We start from the raw sequence: 7,589 nt of genomic DNA, 5'->3' as shown, positions 1-7,589 counted from the left end.
AGCAGAAATAGCCTCTACTTTTTTAGTTAGAGATTCGATTAAATTTTTAAGTTCGATCGGTTTTCTTCTCAAACATACCCGGCCTTGATTTGTTGAAGAAGAACTAGCCGGGGATATCATCACTACCCCCCCAATTATTATTCCGTTTAGTTTGGTCTTCTAAAAATTTGTAAGCCTCCGAGGCTCCTTTACTTAGGAAACTACCCCATTCATTATGTCAAGGACTTCTTTATGGTGGTGTAGAAGACCTTTGAAAAAGGCACGAACTAACGTGTCTTTAGCTAAGTTATGATGTGGACACTCTATAAGGAGATCGGTGAAACGATTCCATGCCTCAGAAAATGATTCATGAGGATTCTGTCGGAAAAAATGAATCTTGGAAAGCATCTCATCCGTCTTTAGGGGTGGGTAAAAATGTTCCATAAACAGCTGAACAAGTTTAGCCCACGAGTCCACAGAATTAGGCGCTTGGGCAGTTAACCAAGACGCCGCCTTATCGGCTAATGTGAAAGGGAATACTCTCAGTTTAATTTGTTCCGCACCTACCGTAGGATGATGGAATGTTGTAAGGACTTGTTCAATCCTACGCATGTGGTGATAAGGTTTTTCATGGTCTAACCCATGAAAAGCGGGTAACAAATTAAATATGTTTGGGGATTCAAAATCCCCATCGGGTCCGCTAGAACGATGCACGATTTAGGGCTATCGCCAAGGCTTTGTAAAAGTCGGAGAGAGGAGTCTCTCTTTCTTCCCCATTATGTCGTGGTGGTGTGTGTGAAATAGTAGCTAGAGGTGTGTAGTGTGTGGTATACTAGATAGACTTGTTTTTGTTGCCGTGTAATTACGTTTGTTGTTTTGTTCGACCGGACCTTAATCTCATGCAAGACTAAGTTGAGCTTAACTAAACATGCAACACTCCAAACAATTCTCGATATACTAGTAGAAAACCTCTAACCGGAAATGCGAGGTATGGAAGAAAGGAATACCGATAAAGCGTCCTTGCTTCGCTTTATGAATAGCGTCTTGTGTGCGCGTGTTCAGTGTATATAAGAGATTAGAACACTGAAAAACTTGACAACTCGAAGTTGAATCAAACCCGTGGAAATCCGGAAATTTCAGCTAATAGCGCTGGGCCTTCGGTCCAGGTGGTCGCTTCGGTGTAAAGTCGAAGTTCCGGTGTTTTTAGCTGGTCGCTTGGTATGGGCGTAAAGCCAGTGGTAGATGAAATTCCAGTAACTTAGCTGGTCTGGTCTTCTCTCCTTGAAGCTGGGGCCCGTATTTTCTCGCGAATTTATCAAAGCTGAAATGGGCAACCACAGTATGAAACAACCAAGGGTGGGTGGGTTTAATGGGACTTAAAAATGACTACTTCTACAAAGAAAACAATGCTAAAGTGCAACTAAGATGGCAGCGGCGCCATTTGATAAATTGTAAAATGAATAGTTTACCTACGAAATGAACGATGAATTCAAAACGTAAGTAAACTAAAACTGATCTTTTATCTCTTATGTTTATCAAAGCTTCTACTCTCGATGCGAATTGCACTAAGTGGAGTAGGAAGTTCGTTCCACTCCTAGTTCCCTAGCATGGATTGTTTTCTAAGTCTAAGAAATCAGTCTTAAGTCTAATGAGAGCTTTAATAAATGTTATGCTAACAAGGCAGCGTTAATTTAAATAACGAGATATAATAAATAACAACATAAAATATAAACTAAAGTTAATCTCACGAAAGCTACGGAAATATTGATTGTTTGAATCTAGATAAATAAATTAGTGGGGAATTGAATCCACCTCAAATCCAACTTAACGACCTAGCGTAGAATGTTGTATATCTCAATTCTCACGTTCTACTACGAGAATTTCGAAGTTCTAATCCCTAGTGTTCATGGCATTCCTACCGGATACTAACTAGCATGTGAGGTCGTCCACCCATTCTCATGGCGAAACACGACCTTCTAGAGTGGAATAGATTCTACAACCAATTCTATACTAACCACTAAGTTTTCATCAAGGCTTCATCAACCCCTTTAATGGAGGTTTTAGCCTTGATTCATCAAACTAACATTTCCCATTGAATCTAAACTAAACATAATGTAAGAAATTAAGATTTACTTACGTAAACAATAATGAATCTAATTTAATGGCTGGAATGAAATAAGAACAAGAATTGAAATTAGATCTAGAATGGAAATGACCAAATTCAAAATTGACAAACTAACTATTTTATTTATCTAATTAATCAGGAACAATGATTCAAATATTTAATCTAAAACAGGAATTGAAATGGAACTAAAACTTAATTAAATAATAAAACTAGATCTAGAATTCTATATATTAATTTAGGTCTAACTAGCTACCATTAACAAAGAGCTAAGCTTTTGTTTTTATACATCCAGATCCAAAAATCGTGCATGGGCTTGGAGCCATGTTTTGGGCCAGAGAATCAGGCCCAAAACCCAATTCTTTAAGTCCAAAAAGGCCTCTTCAGCTGCAGTTCGCTTCAACAGACTTTTCGTCCACTTTTGCTCCTCTGATTGGGTCAAGGCTTAGACCATTGGAAAGCTCTTTCCGAGCCGGTTGTTTTGACATAAGGTAGGCCCAATTCCGAGGTCTGAGTCTAAAGATATGGTCTTCGGAAGTTCTGTTGACTTTGTGCACTGTTTCTGCCTGCGTGGACTTTGACTTTTCATCTTTTGACCAGGCTTTACAAAGGCTTCGTCTTCTTGAATCTTGGCCTTTAATCACCGAACTCCTTAGTAACCAACCATTGCTCCTTTATCTCATCAAAGTGGCACATTCCTGCAAATAATTGACTTTGAAGCCTGAAATACATAAAAACACGTAATCAGTATTAACTCTTACTTATTACTCACATAATTGGTCTAAAAGTATGACTGCTAAGGGGTTAAAACTACAGTTTTGGGCTCTTATCACATATTATCAACCAAATAGCCCCATGAGTTTTGGATTTTAGTAGGCATAGAAAGTCCAATAGCAAAGGCCAATAAGAACTTGGTTAAGTCCATTATTTCATCATCAATGGTAACAGAGAACACTTGTTCCCCTTCTGGTCGTTAAAAGAACTTACAATGATCATAGAAATCACCTGTAAGTGCAGGAGAATGTAGTTCATCAGAGCTTACCATTAGAGGTTGCCATCCTGCCTGTATAATCAAGTCGCGGAACCAAGACCCATAGGTGTCACTCTCGAACAAATCTTCAATGGACTGCTCCGGTATGATTTGAGGAGATTTCATATCAAACAAACACACTACTGAACTCCTTGAAGTTACTGCAGAACACCCTAGAAAAATTAAAAACTGGAGGTCTTGTTAAGGGAAGAGCGCGGGCGCGCTCAGAATATCCTTTGGAAAGGTGCGAGCACGCTCAACTCTAACTCTGCATTCCAGTAACTTGGGCGCGGGCACACTCTGTGCATAGGCAAAAGGGGGTGCGGGCACACTCTGTGTATAGGCAAAAGGGGGTGCGGGCACACTCTGTGTATAGGCAAAAGGGAGCGCGGGCGCGCTCCGAGTGCTATTGCTGGTGTCGAGTTAGAGGTGAAAGTGAGAAGTTTAGAGGTGAAAGTGAGAAGATTAAAGCTGACCATGTATTTATAGAGGACTAGTTTCATAATCTAAGTTCCACAAGTTGCCCAAATTGTTAAGGCAGGATGATGGAAAAATAAAATTTCTAAATCCAAAATAGAAACAGATAAGGTGCAAAATCCAAAATCAAACCAATAGCTTTTAGGCTGGAAATAAAAATAGCAATCATCCAATTTCTAATCCTTGGTTGCACAACCCAAAAGTAGCTCATTATAGCTACTCCACATTAGCAACATGCTCACATAACCCATATTCTCACAACCTTGCAATATTAACTTCCGAAAACAAGTGGATAGGGAAAAATACAATGATCATAGAAATAATATCACCCCTAAACAAGTCGGGAAGGTAGGATTCATAAAAAATAGAAAGCAGCCTCGGACAAAATTGAAATTAATTCAAAATTTAGATTACAACCAAATACAAAATTCAATTTTAACTACTTAACTAACAACTCGGAATAAAAATTCTACTAAAAACAGGGAAATTTCCTAACAACAATAATCTAATCAACAACTAGCCACGAGATGAGGATGGGCCAGAGCCATCCGTCCTACGTCTATGACGCTCATGCCTGCCAGAGTCAGCGGAAGAAGAACCCTCATGAGGTGGCAGGCATCGCAGAACTTCTACTTGAAACGTGCGTTATTGCTCCATAAAGATATCCATGGCTTCCCAATGCTCCGTATTTCTCTGAACAAGAGTCTCCATGTTATCTTGGATGTCCTGGTGACTATCACTGAGCAACTGAATATTCTACTGTAGCTTAGCTTGGTTACTGAGAACGGTTCCCTGCCTAGTCTAAATAGACTCACATAGGTCATTCAGAGAACGTTGGCCTGTACGAATCGTCTCATACTGAGTATGGAGAGTTCGCAGGCCACGATGAAGTAATGAGATGCGGGCTACATCCGTAGTAGCCCTTTCCAAAGCATCTGCATCAAAACACGTCGTGTCGTCCTCATCTTCCTCATCCGGTACCGTCTCAAAATGCCTATCTTTCGGCAATCGCCAATCCCTCTTAGTACATTCCCGATAGATACGTGCATTTTCATGCAACTTCAAATTAATCTTACCAGTCTTCGGAACACATTCCCAATGCATCATAACCTTTGTAATCAATGTAGGGATGCCCGCGGTAAATTTACCAACTACTTTAATCTCACTTAACAAAAAGTTGAGGATTCAAAACTCATACTTCTTGTTCTGAAGGATCTAGAGGATGTGTAGACAATTCAAATTGATGTCACTTACTTTTGTGGTGGCAATCACATTTCTACCAACCCACTGAACCACAGCCAGCTGGTTTCATCTCAGAGATGTCTGACGAACATAATGCGAGTTCGCATTGTAAACTCCTTCCAAGACAGTCTCCGTCATCATCAATGGACTAATTCCTCCAAACTGAGATTCCTGCATTATGAGTACAATGGGTCTTCGGTCAATGCCAGTAATCTCCGATAACACTGCTGTAGTCAGTTCCCTACGACTACCATTCACCTTCATAAAAACCAAACGACCACCAATCTCCCTCTTCTTATAAAAATCATACACCAAATCAGCGTGATAAAAATCCTCCTGAGAATACAACAATCCAAGCCACTTCCTAATAACCATTTCGGCACCGAAAAAAGGTGAAAATTGTATTTGAGTAAAAACTTGTTCTGGAAGAATCTTTGGTGGTTGAGGAGCCATTGGGTTTTGGATTTTGAATTCGGGGTCAATGTAAGGTGGGGAAAAGTGAATTAAAACTCTATCAAAATTTCGAGTGATTTCGGGTGAAGGTTAGGTCGCGGGGTTAGTTTTTTTTTTTTTTTTTTTTTTTTTTTTTTTTTTTGTTCTTGGAGGCGGAGAAGAAGAAGAACTCGCGAAGGGTTTTTCTCTCTCTCTTCTGTTTTTGGAAATCACATGCAAGTCACGTGAGTATGTAGGGTAAGCCATTTTGGGCCCAAGCCCAAAACAAATTCCAAAATGCCCATCCTGTCCTATGCCTCGTAAAATTTAAAAGTAAAATTCCTGATTCATAACGGTCCGATTTTAGCGAATGAGCTATGAAAACGATCAGCAAAGAAAATACAATCCAATGATCTATAGAAAACTAAAATCTAACTTTGGTTGACATATAAAAAGATGTAAACGCCTCAAAATGCGTGAATGACATACGTTATATGATCAAAAGAAATCTAAATTCATAGATAGTATCAACTCGAATAAAAATACGACTAAACAGCATAAACAACAAGAATAGGAAGTTGAGCAATCAAGAAAGGAAATACCAAACACCCCATCCCCAAACAAATTTTTGAAAACATAGTTTAGAAAATTTGTTTTAAAAACACAAGTCTTTTAAAGTCAAATTCCCGAGACTTGCTAGATTACTGTTTATAGGAGTTTAATATATTTTTTTTCTTTTTTAGTTTTTTTTTATGAATAACTTTAATATAAAGGAAAACAATAAAACAATAAAGACATAATTCACTCCATAGAAAAATATGACTCAAAAATCGAGAAAACATACAAGAGTGGAAAGCGTAAATTATGTTAAACGTGGACTTAAGATTCGGTACTTATAGCCACACACTCTAAAGGAGGGCCTGGTTACCTTAATGGTGCACTCACCAATATATGGAAATGAAAGGAAGTACATCAACCATGAAAGGTCAGTCCTCATAGACAAGGTCTTGTAGAAGGACATCCTCCACATCTGGGGAGATTAACTCGTGAAAATGTTTTAAACGTTGGCCATTAACTTGAAAGGTAATGTTGTCCTTGGGATTTACCAAGGTGATTTCCCCATATGGGGTGACTTCAGTAACCACAAAAGGACCAGACCAACGGGTTTTTAATTTTCTTAGGAAAATATGCAAACGGAGTTGTAAAGAAAAACCTTTTGACCAACCACAAACTCTTTATGCAAAATTTGTTTATCATGAACACGTTTCATGTTAGCTTTCTAATCCTTCGCGAGATCATAAGAATCGCTACAAATTTCTTCAAGCTCATTTAGTTGCAATTTGCGCTTGACACTTGCCTCATCAATATTGAAGTACAGGCTTTTTATAGCCTACATAGCACGGTGCTCCAATTCAACTGGCGAGTCACAAGGTTTTTCAAACACAAGTCTAAAGGGAGTCATTCTTATAAGAGTTTTAAAAATTGTCTGATACATGATAAGAGCGCAAAACAGTAGTTTTAACCCCTTAACAATATTACTTTTAGACCAATTTTGTGATTAATAAGTAAGAGTTAGTACTGTTATCATGTTCTTATGTATTTCAGACATTGGAGTCGAATATGTGCAGAAATGCACCCCTTTTGCGAGATAATGGAGCAAAGGTTGGTTGCTAAGGAGTTCTATGATTAAAGGTCAAGATTCAAGCAAAAAAAGCCTTTTTAAAGCCTGGTCAAAACTGAAAAGTCAAAGTCAAAGTCAACAAGGGCAGAAATAGTGCATAAAAATCAACAGAACTTCTGAAGGCCATATCTTTGGACGCAGACCTCGGAATTAGGCCCACCTTATGTCAAAACGACCAGCTCGAAACGAGCTTTCTAATATTCTAAGTAATAAGAGGAGCAAAGGTGGACGAAAAGGCTATTCAAGTCATTTCCAGCTAGAAACCCATTTGTAGACTGAAGTAATGAGGTTTTGGGCTCGATTTTCTGGCCCAAAACATGGCTCCTCAGCCCATGCACGAAATTGTGGATGTTGTCTCTTCTATATGAAGAGACAAAAACTTAGCTCTTAAGTTAGTTAGTTTTGGATCTAGTTATTTTTCATAGAATTAGTTTTTAGAACAAGAAATTAGCTTGTAGAATCAATAACTTAGTTTTTATCTAGTGAATTATCAATAAATTAGTTAGAACAGTAAATTTAGTTTTTAGAATCCATTACTTAGTTCATTACATTTAGTTTGTCTTAAATTGATAATTAGTTATTCATAATCTTAGTTTTAATTTCAATATTTATTCATTTTGAATTAT

General features: G+C 38.2%; 1 non-coding gene across 1 annotated transcript; it reads left to right on the top strand.

The window, feature by feature from the left end:
• The first annotated feature begins 283 nt into the window (after positions 1-283).
• LOC147487964 (small nucleolar RNA R71) lies at positions 284-387 on the top strand. The gene has a single exon (XR_015203347.1). It is a non-coding gene; the product is annotated as a small nucleolar RNA R71 (small nucleolar RNA).
• The last annotated feature ends 7,202 nt before the right edge of the window (positions 388-7,589 follow it).

Source organism: Coptis chinensis, chromosome 7, assembly GCF_015680905.1.
Source record: "Coptis chinensis isolate HL-2020 chromosome 7, ASM1568090v1, whole genome shotgun sequence".
Lineage (NCBI taxonomy): Eukaryota > Viridiplantae > Streptophyta > Magnoliopsida > Ranunculales > Ranunculaceae > Coptis > Coptis chinensis.
The sequence above is the reverse complement of the archived record's forward strand: the minus strand, read 5'-3'. Positions and strand labels throughout refer to the sequence as shown.